The 20,513-nt window shown below is 38.7% G+C and overlaps 1 long non-coding RNA gene across 1 annotated transcript in view; it reads left to right on the top strand.

The window, feature by feature from the left end:
- LOC149747883 (uncharacterized) overlaps nt 1-20,513 on the top strand; it is a 904,363-nt gene that overhangs the window by 448,731 nt on the left and 435,119 nt on the right. The window contains exon 8 of the long non-coding RNA XR_016395104.1: nt 3,094-3,227. This is a non-coding gene — a long non-coding RNA (uncharacterized LOC149747883). The remainder of the gene's footprint in view (nt 1-3,093; nt 3,228-20,513) is intronic.

The raw sequence follows: 20,513 nt of genomic DNA, 5'->3' as shown, positions 1-20,513 counted from the left end.
TATGAAATTATTGTTGTTTAGCTTACAAAAATTAAACAGATTTCTGTGTTTCTATTTCCCATGGTTGTTTTTTAGCCTTCTATATCATCTCTTACTACTCTGAAGAGCAGTAGAGAAAAGAAGTTACTCTGTTGTGTGAAAAATATTTTCTGTTGCAGGTTCTGGTTAAGGTTGTCTGGGACGATTCTGATAATATTTCAAACACTCCAAACTCTCCATGTCAGGTTACATAAACCTGCCTTTTATTAGAACTTAAAAGAGAAAAAAGAAAAAGCAATGTGTTTAACTCCTGGGATTTAAAAATCCTGTAATCAACTGAACCCAAGCTGTATTACCTTTGCAAGGTTCTATATTAAAATTTTTGTTGGTTTATAAAAAAAGAATAAAAAAGACATTTACAGTTTTCTTTTAGAAATGAAATATGATGGATTAACTGCCCTTAGCACTTCTGTGTTATATTAATTCTATATTATATATTAATTTCCCTTCTTTAATTTTGTTTTAAAGCTTGTTTCAGTGGTCAGTTTATTGCCTTTCAGCTTCAAATCCACCCTTCGCTGCCCTGCTTGGTGAAAATAAACTGGACCCTGTAAACATTTTTCCTTTGCCGCTGGCACGATGCTAGGCTTTGCCAATAGAGGGCACTAGAGGGATACCGCAAGGTGACAGTGTCAGGCTGATACTTCCCTCGTGGTTCCAGTCCTCCATTTGTTATTCAGTGTGGAAGTCCGGAAGTTCCAGTTACATTCCCAGGACACACTTTCATCAACTAGGGGCTGTTTCTGAGCACCTCTTGTGGGCCACATCTGTGGTAGCTTTAGTTGAACTCTCAGACCATGCCCTCTTTGAAGAGATCTGAATCTCCGCTTTGGGTCCCTTTATTATCCGCTTTCCCTCAGCCAGGAGGTAGTAGCTGCTTTTTTGCACATGGGAATTCTGGACTGCTTAGAGTTCTCTTTTAGTCCTTTTAGTGGTTAACCTGCTTTTATGAATTAATAATTACTTATATTACATTTTTTCTATTCAAAGTACTGATCTGATGTCTGTCTCCTGATAGGACCCTGACTGATATACAAGTTGTTTATAAGTATTCTTAACGTATGCGTGCCTAACCCACCTAAATAGTTTTTAAATTCCCCAAGGGAGAGGGCACTTGCTTCTGCATTTGTAATTTTTTTTTACTCCCTTCAGAGCTTCATACAATTCTCTGTACATTGTATGTACATGTTTAATACATTTATTAAACACTTCTGACCAACGATGATGAATAAGACATGGGCATCAAGAATCTCATTGTCTAGTAGGAGAGAGAGACATGCAAACAAGTAACTTGTCCGGTTAGAATGTGATAGATACGTTATAGAATGTATGCGGTCCTGTGGCACCCCATGTGGGCTGAGGCTGGGGGCGGGGATGGAGGGGACTTCACAGAGCAGTCGTCACTGAACTGAGTTTTCAAGGTTGAAAAGAGGGATGATCCCCACAGATTAGGGAGGAAAGGGCAATGCAGACAGAGGGAAGAAGTGACATTTTAGGAATATGTGAAGCAAAACAAGACAAACTTGAGGAATGTCAAGTAGTTCACCGTGGTGACCCAAGCAATGTGTGTGTATCTGTGGGACTATAATGTGAATGGGGGAGGGAGCAGCACTGAGGACGGTGGAGAATGAGGCTGAAGGACTAGGTAGCTCCAGGACAGACTGGACTTTGTAGGTCACGCTAGAGAGTTTGGATATTATCACGGACAACTACAAACTCAAAGAACTGCAAGGATATAAAGAATATAGAGGGCTTCCCTGGTGGCGCAGTGGTTGAGAGTCCACCTGCCGATGCAGGGGACGCGGGTTCGTGCCCCGGTCCGGGAAGATCCCACATGCCGCGGAGCGGCTGGGCCCGTGAGCCATGGCTGCTGAGCCTGCGCATCCGGAGCCTGTGCTCCGCAACGGGAGAGGCCACAACAGTGAGAGGCCCGCGTACCGCAAAAAAAAAAAAAAAAAGAATATAGAGAAAAAGTTAACCATTAGTTTTATGCATCAAGTGTATTTAATCCTTCCTTCGCTATGTGGAATGCACTTTTGAAGGATTCAAAGAAATTCAGATCCTTAGCCTCACCTTGGAGTTAAAAGAGGGAGATTTAAGTATTAGGAAGTAACAAGAAGCACTAAATGGATAGCTAAAGACCAAACTGTGCCCTGAGGTTTGAGGCAGGAGAGACTGGGGTAGTTAAGAAGTAGAACTCCGGTAGGGCCTTCGGGTACTTAAATTTCTTCCTCTGTCTGCATTGTCCTTTCCTCCCCATCTATGGGGACCATTCCTGTCATCTTTGAAAAAAACTCAGCTCAGTGACAACCACTCTGTGAAGTCTATTTGATTCCCACTCCAACCCCACCCGACATGGGGTGCCACCACTGTTTCGTGTACATTCTTCTATAGTGGTATCTATCACACTCTAATAACAGAAGGTAACTTGTTTGTATGCAGAGTTACTTGTTTGTATGTATGTAGAGGGGCTGCATTTTAGGGAAAGAGCAACCTTTTAGAAAAGGGAAGCAAAACCACAGAATATGTTTGGCAGCCGGAGGGAAGCTCAGCTGAAGGGGAGTGATGAGAGAGAAGGTTGAAAATGTTGGTTAGTGCTTCTGGAATGACAAACTTGTGGCATTGTGCTTCTACTCACCACTTCCACACCATGCCACCTGTCGTGTTCCTGCTGGGCTCAGGGGCAGCTCCAGCTTCTTTCCTGTGTGCTGAGTGAGGCACTTTGAACTGAGAACTTAGTCTTTAGGGTACCATGGCAAGGTTTTGACTGGTGGATTGCTGATTATAAAGATTTTTCTGACTATGTTGTTAGAGGTAATGAATGGAAGATCCCAAAGATGGAAACCAGAAGCTGTTGAAAGGTGCTTGTATATGTAAATTATATTTCAGGTGTTAGGAAGCTACATGTTTCAGCTATTAGTTGGAAAGATACAAGGAGTGTTTGTATGAAATTTACATTGATGCTATCTCCAAAAGAAACAAAGCTGTAACACACCAAATGCCATAAATCAGAATGTCATGCTGAAAAAAAACGTTGTTCCATTTCTCCCTTAGGATATGGTTGACCTCAGAATAGGAATTCAGAAATCTCTCTGCCTGCCTCTTTGCCACTAAGAAAACAGAGACTGGTTCCCCAAACCCCTGATTGAGAAAGAAGCTGGAAGAACATGCAGAAGCTCTTTGAGACTGTGAGTACTCCTACCAAAACCCAGTGGGAGAGCCTCTGGAGAAATGGAGGTCATAGAAGTTTAAAAGTTTGATTATTTTAAAAAGTTTTTACTGCCTTCCCAGTAAACAGTACCTTAATTCTTCATTCTTACTAGCAAATTGTCATTTAGCACCCAATAATTCTCTTACTAAAGCCCAGAGGATTATTATTTTCAGGGATGGGTGAATTTAATCGTCTTGCTCTCTCCCACAACTTTGCAGAAGTATCTCAGGAGACAAAGTTCTTTTCATTCCCTACCCCCAAGCCCCCAGCAGCCCCCGAATATATTCCCTTTTCCTGTGAAGCATGAAACCTGGAATACTGAGACTCAGATGTATGAGAGGAGAAAAATGCATCAGGGCAAAGTGATCGCTTGGTTCTGTGCAGGACTCACTAATTCTCTGACCCTTGGAAAGTTATTTAACCTCTTTGTCTTGTCTTTTTAATTAGTAAATGTGGATACTAACAATTTTCTCTGACTCCTTATAAGACTTTTATCCAGACAAAGTGAAATAATAGATATTGAGGGTCATTTTGAAAAATTACAGTGTTGTAGAAACATAAGAAATCCTTCTGTTATCCTAATTACATGATAAATTTCTCGTGATTAAGAAATTTAGATGGTGGTGTTGGGAAAGATTTGCCTGGTGTAATGAGATGGGGCATCACAACGTGTGCAGTGGCTTGTATGTTTTAGTTTTCTTTGTGCATATGTACAGTGACTTATCAGCCATTGATCTCCTGCATGGCTGCATCTTCATCTTCACTCATTCATTCATTCAACAATTATATATTGAGTGCTTATTATGCACAAGGAATTGTTCTAGGTGCTGGAGATACTGCCTAAAGAAAAGAGCCAACGTGCCTGCCCTCATGTAGCTTATATCCTAATTAGAGGAGACATAAAATAAACAAACAAATTCACAGTATGGCAGATGGTGTTAAGTGCTATGAAGAAAAATAAAGCAGGAAAGGAGCATGTGAGGGGTTGGGGGACTATGGCCAACTAGCCAGATCTTGTCCATGGCCTGGTTTTGTAAATACCGCCACGACCATTCATTTGTATTTTGTCTGCTGCAGCCTTGACTTAAGTAGTTGAGATGGAGACCATTTTTTACCACAAAGCATAAAATACTTACTACCCTTTGGCCTTGTGCAGAAAACGTTTGAAGCTCCATTCGTAGGCCTGGAGACACAGATAGAGGCAAACTTGTTAAAAACTAAACCTACCTTAACCAAACCTATTGTAACAGGCTACAGAGGAACTACTCACCTGCCCAACACTTGGTTTTAGCCGATGCTGTGAACAACATTTTTTAAAATCAAATCTTCTGGACAAAGTTACTGATAAAATTTGAAATATTGACTCTTTAGGGTCTTACCTTTTCTAATTTCCCAGGCCTAAATTTTGGTGCTAGCCAGTGGACGGCCAAAGAACAAAAAATTGCTAGAAAAAAGAGGGAGTGGGAAGTTGCTGGAAAACATCACATAGAATCATAAATTTCTATTTAGTTGTTAAATTTTAGTAACTATGTCTGTATTCCAATGATGATATTTTTATTATTTAATTAAAGTTAATGCTATTTTTTGGTATTGGTTTGGGAGCTGGCAGTGTCAGGTGGTATATCTTTAAGGGGGAGTAGGGTTAAGTGGGTTGCAACTTGCTTCCAGGTAATTTGGCGATGGGGGGGTGTGGATAACATCTAGTTGGTTACGTCCACTAGAGTGAAAACAAAACATAAAGGTAAATTGTCAACCGTAAAAGATATTTCCATTCTTTAAGCATGTTCCTGTGGCTAAGGCTAAAATGGATCCATCTGAGATCTTCTTTACATAGAAATTCTTAGTAATATTTAAGTAGCAGGTACAGTAGATATTAGTGTATGTCATGACTTCATATTATTTTTAATGGCTGTATATATAGTAAGCCTTTTTTTAATGAGAAAGAAAAGGGTCTAATATTGAATTAATAGTGATTTTATACACTTGCATAAATTTTCTTTATTTAGGAATATTTTGTATGTTAAATATCAACCTGTTGTCTTACGCTTGAAATTAGTAAAAGTCAGAAATGGATTTATAAAAGGTGCTCTCAGTTTGAATCCTGGGTTCTCTTTTGACATGTTAGCATTTTCAAGATTCTTTTTTCTTGTACACACCTACAACCCATATACAACATTCCACTTGACCCAAATTCAAAACCCAGTCCTTTCAAAAGATTCAGGGAAGGTTGGTTCTTTTATCTGCACTTGATATAAGGTCTGCTTCATTTAAATAGTAATTGCTCCTGTGAAGCAACCAATTCTAGGTAATTCTAGTTACTGCTCTTGTATGAAGAACAAAGACACACAAAAACACACAAAGACACAATCTGGGTGAAGTTACCTGGTTCGAGGACTTTTCTTTATCACACCCAAAGGGGGTATTGTTGTTTGTTCCCTTGGTTAATTTATTTTTCCTCTAAACATTGTAAAGACTAAAAAGGTTTAGGGAGAAAAGGAAGAAGGTGGTACTAACATTATTGAATTCATATGTTGTGTTAGGCATCGTGTCAAGTTCTTTACATGAATTATAAAAATTTTATGAGTTAGGTATTATATTTTCCCCCTAACCCTCAATTTAAAGATGAAGAAAATGTGGTTTGGAAAAGTTAAGACATTTGTCTCAAGTCCCAGGGCTAACACATCTTAGAGCTGGGATTCAGGTCATTTTCCCTACTGTAGCAGGTGACCTCCAACCATGGCAAGACTGAGTCTCCCAGAGTGGAGCATGCTACGTGTTGTTTACTAAGGGTTAACTTAAGCAAACTTAAGTAGACACATCCAGTGTGTGCTGCAGCTGGCTTGTACCAGCTCACAAGAGCTGATTGTTGAATTTTCAACTGCTGGTTGTTACACCTAGACGTTTATAAACATTAAATTCCATAAACTTAAAATCTAATAAATTATTTGTAAAAAGGTAAAAATAAGGTAATAAAAGGTATTAAAAAGGTATATATAAAAAAAAGGTAATAAAAACTCAAAACATCACCTTGAAATTATTTTTCTACAGTTTACCATTATCTGTGCACTTGAGGTGACTTGTGTCTATTGTGTCTATATGGCAGAAATACTGTATGATGATGTGCTGCTGCACTGTCTTCCCAACTCCACATTCAATGACCTCACATCAGTAGCTTGACAGTGGCCATGGTAGGAACGTTTAGACCATGGAAATAAGTAAACACTACAAATCTGCACCCTCAACCCCAGGAAAGCCATTTGTTAATATTTATCAGCATACTGCTGTGTACAGCTCTTACAATTAATATACGAACTTCAATTCTTTTGTGCTTTCTTTTTTTAAAAACTCGTGAGCATTCACTGTGTATTCACTTAGCATTCACTGTGTGTCAGATATTGCACTACACCCTTCTGCCATCCTTATTTCACTCTTATAGCTATTTCATTTATAGCTATAAGGTAGATATCATTACTCCCATTTTGTAGACAAAAAACTGAGGTTTAAAGTAAAGTAACATTCCCAAGGTCACACAGCTAGTTAAGTGGTGGAGCACAAACTTGATTGTATGTTTTGTGAATCTACGTTTCACAGCACTGCAGCTGCAGTGGCATATTGTGGGGATAATCCAGGACACAGTTGTGGTCAAGAAAAAGCATTTTGTTAAAGCCATACTTTTTCTCCCTGTTTTACTACTACTGTATTCATTTGAATGAATAATCAGCACATCCATTGGAATGCAACATGACAGTCTGTACTGTTGAATAGAAAAGTGAAGGCTAGAATAGAGGATAAGAGGAGCTGAAAGGAAAAAGCATAAAACATGTGGCAATCCAGACTAGCTGTCTCATACCAAAAAAAAAAAAGCTTGTAATGTCCTTGCCCTACAAACTGGGCAACACAACATAGTCACCCCATTCTGAAAATACAGTGTTCCAAACGATAACTTTATTAAGGACAGAAGAGCTGATAGCACCTATTCTTGAGTTGATTATGGTATGAGATGCCCACCTGATACTTTGTAGTATAGAGAGTCAAGATTTCTTTCAAAGAAGACATTTTAGAAGGGCTTAGTGGAGAACCTTAGCTTTCATCATTTCAACAGGCAGTTTTATAGGTCAGTAGCACAAACCCCAGAATTTCAGTGCTTTAATACAGCACTACTGAGTGAGCACAGTTTACTTCTTGCTCCCATTGTAATCTGCTGCAGATCAGGCGTTAGCGGCTCATTGGCCCTCCAACTATGTCTCAGGGATGCGACTGCTTCCATTTCAGAGTTCTTCACTTCCAGCCAAGGCGTTCGAGGAGAATTCACCTCTGTCTTAGCTGCCTGAGGCTGAGCTTCCATTCACATTCTTCTCAGTAAGCCCTCATTCACATGGTCACAACCAAACTACAAGAGAGATTGGAAATGTCAGAGAGCGCATAGATGGTTGGTGCTAGGGACCATCTTCTCCATGTTCCCTAGAGCCTACAAAAGCTTTCTTTCATTCCAAGCACTCTTTCTTTGCTCTCGAGTTGAAGTAGATTTCTGTCTGCCAAACACACGAGAAGAAGTAAAGCATTACTTATTAAGACTGTCTCTGTTCTTTTTCCTAATGGCGAGGTTTAGACAATACAGTTTGAAGTCAGTGTAGCTGTTGAGCTTTTTTGTTTGCAGAGCCTTCTCTAACACAAAGGCTATCAGAGATCTCATTATATTTACTCCATGGCATTTAAATTCAGGAATTCTAGAAAAATATTAGAGAAATCTATCATGCCATTTTTATAGTTTAGCCAATAAACTACTCAGTTGCTAACACTTAACATTCTTCTTTATGTGTTTTATATAAATCTCTTGTTCCTTTAATTGGGCATATTAAATATTTTATTGGCATGTTTAACTTTTACCCATTTTAATGAGTTCTTGTACATTGTCTTTTTGGAACTCCCGAGGCCCAGTGTAAAATTTGCCCTTATAGATTAATGTACAGTCATCAATGGCTACTACTTCAGAGTAGCCAAATAATTGTGAAGTATTAATGTGGGGTTTATGCAACCCATTTCTAACCTCTGCCTCAAATCTCACACAAAATACAGTCAAAAGATATAGAATGGTTTGCTAAGGGGGTTCCTGGGACATAGGAATCTTAAAACTAAAACTGGGAAAGTTCCAGGCAAACCACAACCAGTCGGTCACCTTATGAGTGTTCCTCCTTGAGTTACAGATTTGGTTCCTTCTAACTGACTTTGTGTTTTTATCTTGGGCCCCAACCCCTGTCCTACATGTGGGAAAGAGACTCTATGAGGTAGTGTCCTAGGCATATACAGGAGAATAAAATAAAGAAATTTCATCCAAGTGGATTCATGATAAATGTGTTTGGGTCAATGGAGGTTTCATCTTGGGGGAGAAGATTCACCATAAATGTCTCAGTGGAGGAAGTTTCCAGTTTTCACAATCAAGTCTTTATACCTGAATGGTTTCTCTCTTGATTTTAAAGTAAGATAATATATGGAATTATTCTCCACTAGTTATTCCAGTTTGGCTTTCAAACTGGTAATTTTTTTTTTTTTCCACTGCAAAGAAGGAAAACAAATAGCAACACAGAGAGAGGAACTTTTGAGCTGACAACCAAAGCTTATGCCATTCAAGCATCTCTTCCCCTTTCCTTTTGATGGTAGCTGGCATATTTCAATTTTCTTTTTCAGTGGCCTCAACAAATGAGATGAAAGGGTGAGACTGCTGGTATGGCATTTAAAAGTTATGACTTCAGCAAATTTCCTTAAGAAAAATGGGCTTTGCTTTTAAAATGACCTCTTTCCCCCCTGTTTTAGTAAAAATGTGCATTACCCTAAAATATTCTGTTCCTTATATGGAACCTAACGTTTTGTTGTTATTTTATCAGCCCTCTCTGGCACTACTCTGCAGAAATTCACTGACATGTTATTTTCTCTCTGCAAACATGTGGCTCCAAGTTATAAAGATAAAATTAAATGTCATAGAAAGTCATAAGAAAGTCTAATTCACCTCCAAACAGTGAACGGAGGAAAGCAAAGTTAGATTTTATAGAGTGGTTTGTGGTCCTTAAGTATAGTTAAGTCAGACTGAGAATAAAGTCAACCCAGGAAAAAGCAGAGTTGAGACAGATGGAAACAGAGAGAATGTGGACGAGCATATGGGGGACAGCAGGAGAGCTAGTTGTGATGACATCATTTGTGACCCTGGATCTAGCCATGTCTAATCCACCCCCTTGAACTTTTTAGATAACGTGAACTCATATTTCCCTTTTGTTCTCAGCCAGTTTGCTTCCAAACAAAAGGTTTCTGACTGACAAGCTCTCTCAGGAAAGGTTGCATTTTCATTGTTGACATTTCTACAGCTCCCCAGGACTGGGAACATGATTGAGTGACACCCTCTCAATTTTGTACCCTTGCAATGCAAATTCTTATTTATTCATTTTCTTACACAACAAACACACGTGTTTTTTGAGCCCTTGGAAGAGACAAGGACAAAGGGCGATGGGGATGAAGGACACAGGCCCTGGGGTGGACTGACTGCCCAAATCCGCACAGTTTCTCTACTTCTGTGACTTCGTGATTGACTTGCCCCTCAGCCAACAGACTCATGAGAAGATTGTTTTCAGAATTAAAAAGAGCTGCACTTGCAAAATGTAAAATATTAAAAATAGCAGGAACTTTATAACTTTGAGCTGTCATTGTAATTGGTATTAGTAGTATTGATATTGTTATTTTTTGATGCGTACAAAGTGTTCTGCTAGTGTCCCCATGATATAAGTAGAAAAGAGCAGGAGATAGTTAAGTTCACAACAAGAAGCTGCAAGTTGGGGTTATAAAATGAACACACATACTTAATGGCTCATAGTAATATTTAGGGTACTTAAAAAATATTTAAGGTACTTTTGTTTTTTTGGCTGTACTGGGTCTTCGTTGCTGTGTGCGGGCTTTCTCTAGTTGCAGCGAGCAGGGTCTACTCTTCATTGCGGTCCACGGGCTTCTCATTGCCGTGTCTTCTCTTGTTGTGAAGCACAGGCTTCGAGGTGTGCGGCCTTCAGTAGTTGCAGCACATGGGCTCAGTAGTTGTGGCGCACTGGCCTAGCTGCTCCACAGCATGTGGGATCTTCCCGGACCAGGGCTCAAACCCGTGTCCCCTGCATTGGCAGGCGGATACTTAACCACTGCGCCACCAGGGAAGTCCCATATTTAAGGTACTTTTAAAAAAATAAACTTTGCCAATATGTATTCATATGTGAGTTGCATAAGTAAAAAAGGAAAAACAGGACACATAATGCTTGCCATTTAAAAATAATCATATGCCCTTATTTTCCTCCTTACTTTATGTGAAAGGCAGCCATGTTACCCATTGTTCTGGAGCTTTCATTTTTCACCTCATATCCACAGCATGACAGAAGTGTGCTGCTATTTGTACTTTACAGCTGCATTGTATTTAGTTGATTAGAAGTAACTTAATTAGTATAACCTGTGTGCTTTGGGCAGCCATTTGGATGGTAGCTGAACTTAGGCTATTACAGACTCTGCAATAAGTCACTTTTGAGGCCTAGCATTTTCACTTACACAAATATAGCTCTTGAAGGTGATATTGCTGTGACTAAGAGCACACACATTTGTAATACGGATAATGATTGCCCACTTGTCCTCAAAGGACATCCGACCAGTAATGTATGAGGTTGGCTGTTCACTGATAGCATCTCCAAAAGTGCTAATCAAAACTTTAAATACTTTCCATTTTGATAGATAAGAAAAAATGGTAATATATTGTAGATTTAATCTTCAGTTCTCTTTTTGCAAGTGACATTGAGCATCTTTTGATGTTTAAGAGCCATTGTCTTTCCTTTACTATGAACTATACTCTGACCATTTTTCTGCTTGGTTATTGATCTTTTCCTTTATAAATTTGGGAGATTAGCACTTAGTCTCTGATGGAATGGCATATAGCTTTTTGTTCATTTGTTTGTATTTTGCTGCTTTTTTTGCAAAGTAGTAGTTTTTAAAATTTTATATCAAATTTATAAAGATTTCCTTTTATGGCTTGTGGATAATTTCAAGTCAATTAGAAGGTCCTTTATCTTTTTTATGAAGGCATTTCCCCACGTTTTCTTCTAGGATTCTTGTGCTTTAATGTTTTTCACATTCCAATCCTGATGCATTAGGAATTGAACCCAATGTGCAGTGGGAAGGACAGATCCATCCCAATATCATTTACTGATTTGCTACATTGATTACTTAATGAATTACCATTTGTATTTGAGTCTGTTTCAGGACTTCCTGTCTTGTCTCATTAGTCTTTCTTTGTCCACATGTCAGTATGAAACTTCTTAAAATATTAAATCTTTATAATCTATTTAAATATTTAGCTGGCTTAATCTCTACTGGTTGTTCTGTTTCAGAATTTTGCTGGCAACTCTTGTTTGTCTAATTTTCCAGGCAAACTTTAAAATCATCTCATCTATTGATACCCTCCCTGCAAAAGTTGATATTTTTATTGGGATCACATTAAATTTAGAAATCAATTTTGGAGGAATCAGTATCTTTATTTTTGCAAAGGTGTTCTATCCAAGCACACAGTATGTCTTTCTATTTGCTTAAGTCTACTTTGAGGTCTTTCAAATTAAAAATTTTTAAAATTTTGCTTCATATAGGTGTTAAGCATTTCTTAAGTTTATTCCTAGGTTTTTTTTTTTCCTTCTGTGTTGCTTTTGTAAATTAGAGTAACGTCTTCTTGGGTTTTCCAAGCATATAACCATATATCTACAAGTAGTTTGATTATTTGCATGTTGAAAAACAAATTTAAAAAAAAATTGCATACTTCTAAATTCTTTTGTTTTGTTTGTATTGGTCAGTGCCTCTAACACAATGCTAAATTATAGAGGGGTTAAGGGAATTTTTGTCTTGTTCCTAATCGTTAGGAGAGTATATGTAAATGAGCTGGTTAAACAGTCTCTGTAAGACAAATGCTCGAGTTTGAAGTCCACAAAGCAGCCAGTGAGGAAGGGAAGATGGATGTAAAGAAGGGAGAGTGAGGACAAGCTGGAACTCACAAGCACGATGTGGGACCCATTAGGATGGACCGAAACACGTGTCAGTTTTAGGAGTTGTCGGTATTCTTCACCTCAGACCTAAATAGTTGTCTGGCCCTTGATCCACACTTAAAGAAAAACCCATGGGAAAGCAGACTATGTTACCTTAATATTAGTGATCTTACCTAGTAGCTGTTACCTACCTTTCACCACTGGGATGAGGAGGGAACACGTTCATCTAGGTTACTTTTACTTGTCATCCAAGATTCAGCTCAGGAATTATTATATTTGCTAATTTTTTCTTGACATTGTATTCGCCATTCCCCTCAGTTATTCTTTCTCTCTGCTTCCATCATTTTGTGGACATCTACTTTTATTATACTGCTGAGCATTTGTTCTCCCTTCTGCTGATACTTGCACCCTGAATTTCATCTGGGTACCACCTCCTCTCCCTTTCTCGGTCCCTATAGTTCAGGTAGAGTTGACTGCTCACCTGAATCAGGGTGGGAACATGGCTCATATCTGGTCAGTCAGAGCATCACATTCCCCTGGCCGTGATAATTTGTTCAAAGATGTGCAAATGACCTAATCAGAGCCAATGCAATATAGTAACGTTTGACAGGAATTCTTGAAGAATATACTTGCAGTTACATTGGAAATAAAATTGAGAGAAAATGGAAGCTATCTTGCCTTCTATGGAGGCTGAAAACAAAGCCAGCCGTTGGAAGAGAGCAGAGATGAAAACATCAGGATCTTTTGATATTATCTGAGCCCTAAGTCCAGTTATGCATGCAACTGGCTCCACCCATGAGCTTGTCAGTTATAGAAGTCAATAAATTCTCACTTTCCTCAATCTATTTTGAGTTAGGTTTTCTATCGTTTGTAACCCAAACAATCCTAATACACATTACTGATCGATACTCAAGCACTTCCATTGATTGTAACTGTGATTCCCTTTTCCATGTTCATAGCTACTCCATATATACTACCCTCTAGCCTTATTATTCTATGAGCACCTTTAGAGCAGGGAGAGTATTTTTAAATTTCATAACCCCAGAGATGATTATCAGTATATTTTGTAAATATCAGGACACAAATAATGTTTGTTGAATGAAAGAAAAAATAAGTGTGTTCTATTTGCACAGTGAATTTTTTTGAGCCTGGTAAATAACTAAGGCACCTGCCATTTTCATGTATTGTCAGTGTTCTCATCCTTCTTTGGGGTTTGTGCTTTTTAGTGTCTATTTTCAGTCTCATTGGTAAGAAATTTTCTGATTCTTTATCTCTTTATTTTTACCTTTGGAAGCTTGCCCTTTTCTCTTTGATTTGTGTAACACAGCCCACCTGTGTTACATTCAATTTTTTTAGTCTTTGATTACATTATGTATTTTGTTTTCTTTTTTTATGGTAATTCAGAGTCATTCAAGCTGTTTTCTATAAGCATTTCCACCCACTTACAGGATCTTCTACTGCATTTACTTCCTGACACCTGGGAGTATTATTTACCGTCTATCTTTTAATGTGCATCTAAGGCTGTTTCTCTGCCAAGCCCAGATGACAATTGAGTAAAACTATACCCTATGAATCGTTCTAAAGATGAAGGAAATAAACAGACAGCCTCTCATTCTGCAATTAGTTAATCATTGAAAATATGTCAAATGGGCATTGTGTGTCTGATTCTGAACTAGGTGCTATAAGGGATAGAAAGATGAAAAACACAGGCCCTGCCCATTGAGAACAAAGTAAATATGATACAAGGCAAAGAGAACAACATTGATACACAAGTGTATAAGAACTCAGTGAAGGAGTGAGAGAGGAGTGACTACATTTGACCTGGAAGTCAGAGGTGATCCAATCTGGGCTGTGAATAGTGGATGAGAATTTTAAACGGGGGAGCATGACACCCAATGGAGGGAACAGTAAGAATGAAAGGTATGGAAGTCTCTGTTCTCGATCCAATGCTTCATTTTTGGTACGGTGAGTAGACAGTATAGCTATTAGAATAGATACATGTATATGTATAACTGAATCACTTTGCTGTACACCTGAAATTAACACACTGTTAATCAACTATACTCCAATATAAAATAAAAGTGAGAATTTTTTTAAAACAGTAAACTATTTTCTGATTAAGTTTACTTAACTAATGCATTTGTCGCTTAGAAAATACCTTGACCTCATGGTTGAGCCTAATGGTCCTCACAGTTAGTCATAGTGAAACACTTATTAGTCACCTTGCTCTTTACAAAACACCACAAAACTCTGATCTATTAACATAAATAAGTACACAATTTTGTGCTTAAAAAAAAAGAAAATGGGATGTGAGGCCAGAACAGCAGAACAGGTAGTGTATTAGTTTTTTATGGCTGCTGTAACAAATAATCACAAACTTAGTAGCTTAAAACAATGCATATTTATTATCTTACAGTTCTGTAAATCAGAAGTCTGACATGGGTCTTACTGAGTTAAAATCAAGGTGCAAGCCAGGCTGTGGGAGAACTTGTTTCTTAGACTTTTCTAGCTTTTAGAGGCTCCCTTCCTCTACCTTCACATCTCTCTCACCACTCTTCCATTGTCGCGTTTCCCTCTGATCAAAGCCCTGTGATTAGATTGGGCCCACCTGGATAATTCAGGAAAATTGTCTCATCTCCAGGTCCTTAACTTAATCACATCTGCAAAGTTCCTTTGGCCATATAGGTAACGTTCCCGGGTTTCAAGGATTAGCATATGGACATTTTAGGGGACCACTATTCTGCCTACAGGTGTCTTAAACCAGATCATGAAGGACTTTGCCAGACATGCTCCAGCAACATATTTCAGGCATGGTATGTGAAGTATTATCCTGATGACAGCAGATATAGTGAAAATAGGGCAAAGTTGGAGAGTTTGAAATAACCAAACCTAAATATTGTTGGAAGCTGTGACCTCACAGACAAGTTGTTATCAAACAATTGGCTCAGCCCTTGCATCCACCTGTGTATCTACTACCACTTTTGGCAAACAAATCAATGAGTAATATTTACAATTTGTACATTAATCAGAATCTTCGTTTTCCTTCTCCTCTCTCTTAATGCTATTAGTGTTACAAATGCCACTCTGAGTATCTTTGAACTAGGAAAAATAGTATGTTTCTGGGTTATTTTAAGATATGGGTACTAAAACCGTAGTAGACGTAACATTACTAAACAAACTATCAAAGAACTTTTCACAGATACGTAGACATTTTTGTTGAATTTTACTTGGTTTATTCATTCAAAAAAAGTCACTTTCAAGTAGATGATTTGTAAGTGCTTGAGATATACCAATAATTTACGTGTCTCTGTTCTTTAATTAATTAATTAAACAAATATATATTAAGGGTCTGCTATCTGCCAGACACTGCTTACCTGCTGGGAAGAAAGTAGTAAACAAAATGTCAGAACCCCCTGCCATCATGCCACTTATATTCTACCATGGTGATGGACAATGATGAAGATAACTAAGTGAGCTGAGAAGCATTTTAGACAGTGATAAATATGAAGGAACAAATAAAGTAGGAAGGGCAATATGAAATGTTAGGGGTTTGAAATTTCTGATGATGCAAGTCACTGAGAAGATGACTTTCAAATAACGAGCTATAGGAAGTGAGGTCGATCTAATTAGCTCCAATTTTCACAGCTGGAATCTGAGGCTTAGCGGGCTGGAGTTGACTGGTTCCCATTCTGGCTGCTGAGTGCTTCCTCTTCCTGAATGTGAACTGCCAGCCACAGTCAGGAAGAGCTGAGGGGGAGGCAAACATGGATTCAGTGCTGCCTCTGCCCTCCAGGACCTTACAGGGAGGGAAGACAGGGCTCAGATCATCTATGGTATAAAATGATTATGAAAGTGCCATGAAGGATGGGGAAACTTAAAAGTGCTTAAGTAGGAGTTCCATTTATCACCCAAAATGGCAAAGAGCCAGAAAAGCATTCAATCCTATAGAATTCTTAAAAACAGTTCATCAGAGGAATAATAGCTGGTCACAGTGGCTTTTTGAGTTTTCTTTCCTTCTTTTATTATGAATATGAAGCAGTAACCTAAAACAATTGAGGAAAAAGACAGGCTTGCATGTAGCATCTTGGAATACCTGCATTGCTTGGAGCATGTGAGTGAAGTGGGGTCCAGTTTTTGACTACCTTTAAATAGTGTCCCTCCAACATGCTGCAGGCTTCACATGGGCACTGGCACCCAGAAACTGCCATTTGGAAACACAGGGTCCTTGTCTGGCATCTTATTCCTGATGTCCTTGCCTGTCACTCAGCCTCCAGCCACCTGGGTTCTTTCCATTATGTTTTTGTTCCTGATAATAAAGTGGATTTTCTTTCTTTGAGAATAAGCATAAAGATACCCAGAAAATAAAACCAGGTGCCCGTTCGCAAGGCTTCAGCAAGCAAGCACGCAGATGAGGCTTCTCGGCCTGTCCTGCAGTTTTCCCAAGAGGAAAATGCTGCCGCTGACATGAATAGCAGAGGCCAGACAAAGATTCTTAGGGAAGATAAACAGGCTGTGATTCTCTCCTGACGGCTCCCACTCTTCTCCTCAATGACTGATCATGGCACAAAAGGTCACGGGGATAATTCTGCACCTGCAGCCTGGGAAGGCCAGGCTCAGTCCTTGCAAAGAACTCTCCCATAATTGATGCTAATTATTATTGAACCAAATGCACCCTTTCATAGAGGGGCATGTGGGAGGCTCTGTCACTGTCAGGGTGATTTTACCAAGAGCAAGTTTAGAATTCTTCGCACAGATGGACACACACTCAAGAAGACCCAAGTATTGCATACAGGCTCTTCATAAAGAATATTATCATTAGAAATTTCTGCAGCTTTATAATGAGCTGCTCAGAACTCAGGTGAATGACAAATGCTACCCAGTACCCAGGGCCAGAGTACTGAGTGGAGGAGATGATTTATTCATAGGGGCTTGAACTCTACTGCTGGGCCTCTGGGTTGCTTGTGAGATTTTGCACCCTGCCATCTGGACTCTGAGACAGGTTAACAACAACTTTGGAGACCTTGGAACCCACTGGGGATTTGCTTTCATGGACATCCATCTGCTTTCTGGTGACTTTAATGGGAGGAGGGGCCCAGTGAAGAGGATTAAGAATAGAGAGGAAATGGAAGAGAATTCACCCAGCTGTACTTAAAGCAGGGCTGGATTTAGCAGAATGTCAGCGTGGAAGTGGGGACTTTGCCTTGACATTAACCACTCCCTGTTTTGGAGAAGAGTTTAAAAGAATGTTACATTTTCTTGTTTCAATGCATCATTTCTACTTTTTTCCTCCTTTGATTATAAATTAATGGTTTTTGAAGGTTGTTCTTACATATAAAAATAGCATTGCAAAACTATACAAAGTGGTAGATTGTGCTTAAATTTTATTCCCAATTCTGATTGTTTTATTTTTAAAAACACAATTATACCCCTTAAGCCAACTATTGATTGGAGAAAAAGAGTCACATAGTTGTTCATCCGTCAGAGAATCATTGTACCCAGACTATGTTCTGGGAGTTTGTTCTGGGTTCTGACACAAAGATGAGGAAATCTTCATCCTTCTCATTATTTTTTTTTCCAGTACTTTAAAGATGTTCCTCCACTGTCTTCTAGTTTACCTTGTTTCCAGTGAAACATCTACTGTCATTCTTATCTTTGCTCCTTGGTAGGTAGGTAATGTGCCTCTTTTTTTTTTTTCCTGGCTGCTCTTAAGATTTCCTCTTTATTAAGGTTATAAGCAATTTAATAATGTTAGGTCTTAGTGTAATTTTTTCAGGTTTCTTGTGCTTGGGTTCATTGAATTTTTGGATCTGTGGGTTTATTATTTTCATTAAATTTGGGACATTTTTATCCATTAATTCTTCAAATATATTTTCACCCTCCACCCCACCCCCAACCCAGGGACTCCAATTACACATAAATGCTCAAAGTTGGTCCACAGTTTACTGATGCTCTATTCACTTTTTTAGTCTCCTTTCTCTCCATTTTTCATTTTTTGATAGTTTATATTTTTAGAGCTTTAAGTTCACTATTTTTTTCTACAATATTTAATCCATTGTTAATCCTACCTTTCAGACATTGTATTTTTCATCTCCAGAAGTTCTATTTGTGTCTTTTTTGTATCTTCCATGTCTCTTTTAACTTTCTCATGCTTCTCTCTACCTTTTTGAATATGTAGAATATAGTTATAATAATATAATGATTTTTATGTCCTTCCTACTAATTTTGTCATCTGAGTAATTTTTGAGTCTGTTTCCATTAATTAATTTTTCTCCTCATGAAATTCCTGATTCTTTGCAAGTCTGGTAATTTTTTATTTAATGAGTTTACTTTTTTGAGTAAGGAATATTTCTTTAAATATTCTTGAGTTTTTTTTGGGATTCAGCTAAGTTACTTGGAAACATTTTGATTCTTTCATGATTTTCTTTTTTGATTTGTTAGATGGGACAAGAATGCCATTTGAGCTAGGACTAATGTAGCTCCACTATTCAGGCAGTACATAACGCCCTATGTATTGTGGGAATTCTCCACTCTAGCTGGTGGGAATGTAAACTATTCCTGTCTTGTGTAATCTCTAAAAATTGTTCCCCCAGCTTTGGTGGGTCTTTCCCCAGCCAGGATCAATTTCCTCACAGGCATGTGCTGATCAGTTCTTAGCTAAAGTCTTGGGGAGAATCTTCTATAGATCTCCAGGGCTCTCTCTCCATTCTGGTACTCTGCCCTGGGAATTCTACCTGTCTTGGTCTCTTTATATCTTCAACTCTGTCCTCTCAGTTTTTGAACCTGCTTCTGAATCACTTGGGGTGTGATTATACAATACTATTGACTTCTGAGAACCACAGCCCTGATGAAATCTTTCTCCAGGTTTATCAGTTGCCAAATCCAACAGCCTTCTCTGGGTTTTCAGTCTCCTAGACTTTGTCTGGGATACAGCCATACTCATCCTCTCCTCATGGATGTCCTCAGCATTATAATAGGTTAAAACAGGTGTTTCCCAGTTATCCCAGCTCAACAGTCACCCAATTTTGGGCCAAAGAGAGGAAAAACTTGACCCAAGTTCTGGGCTGGGGAGTGCCACTGACTTGCCTCCCTTACACTGTGTATGGATTTCTGATTCTCCATCTGCAAAATGAACGATAATAATTAAATCTACCATACCAGGTGGCTATAATCAAATTAAAACGGAAAGAATGCTAGACATAGTGTAAATATCTCTCAAATTTTTTTACATGTGTTCCATCCCTTTGTCCTTTCTCTCTACATTCCAAGAGTATCCCTTAGGGAGATATTCTAGCTTATATCTTCTGTGTCCAGAATGCCACTCAGCATACTGATTGAGTTGTTTTTTTTTTTTTTTTTTTTTGCGGTACGCGGGCCTCTCACTGCTGTGGCCTCTCCCGTTGCGGAGCACAGGCTCCGGACGCGCAGTCTCAGCGGCCATAGCTCACGGCCCCAGCCGCTTCGTGGCATGTGGGATCTTCCCGGACGGGGGCACGAACCCGTGTCCCCTGCCTCGGCAGGCGGACTCTCATCCACTGCGCCACCTGGGAAGCCCGAGTTGTTTTTATTTTTTACATTTTGTGATCATGTTTTTCTAAGATCTCTAATTGTTTCTTTTTCATAGAATCCTGTTACTGTTTTATGGATGCAATATCAACTAAAACCTCTCTGAGGATGTAAGTTATACCTATATATTGTATATAAGCTGTCTTCTGTTTGTTATTTTAACTCAATTGCTTCAAGTGTTCTTTTATTTGGTGAATATGGTGCCTCTGTTTTGTGGTGCTGGTTTTCCTCTAATCTTAGTGAATCTTGATAGTTCATATTTGCACATGATAATCAATGTTTAATTGTGAACATATGTTCTGATTAAAGTAGGTTTCTCTGGAACTTGTGTGGGAGGATAAGTAAGTAGTCTGCCACAGTGTGGGGGGCTCCTTATTCATTCCACAGTCTTAGTTAGTTGGGGTACTGCTCTACTTCTCTAGGTACAGTATTTATTCTGGGAGTCTTTTATGCCAAAAATACACACTTTCAAAAAGTCCTGTATTTATGCTTTAGCACAAGAAGCTGAAGTCCACTGTTCTCCGTGTTTCTTTCTCTGGTTTCCTTATGGAAGGTGATGTTTCATTAGGCTTTACTCTGTTTTTCTATGTACTCCCATCACAGTGCTAAAAGCCATATCCTGGAAGATCACTCACGTTTAAGGACCTAGATTTTCT

Source organism: Delphinapterus leucas, chromosome 12, assembly GCF_059928025.1.
Source record: "Delphinapterus leucas isolate spDelLeu-1000000601 "Yukka" chromosome 12, BTC_Dleu_Yukka2, whole genome shotgun sequence".
In the NCBI taxonomy this organism is placed as follows: Eukaryota; Metazoa; Chordata; class Mammalia; order Artiodactyla; family Monodontidae; genus Delphinapterus; species Delphinapterus leucas.
Note: the sequence above shows the minus strand (reverse complement) of the source record. Positions and strands in the feature narration are given on the sequence as shown.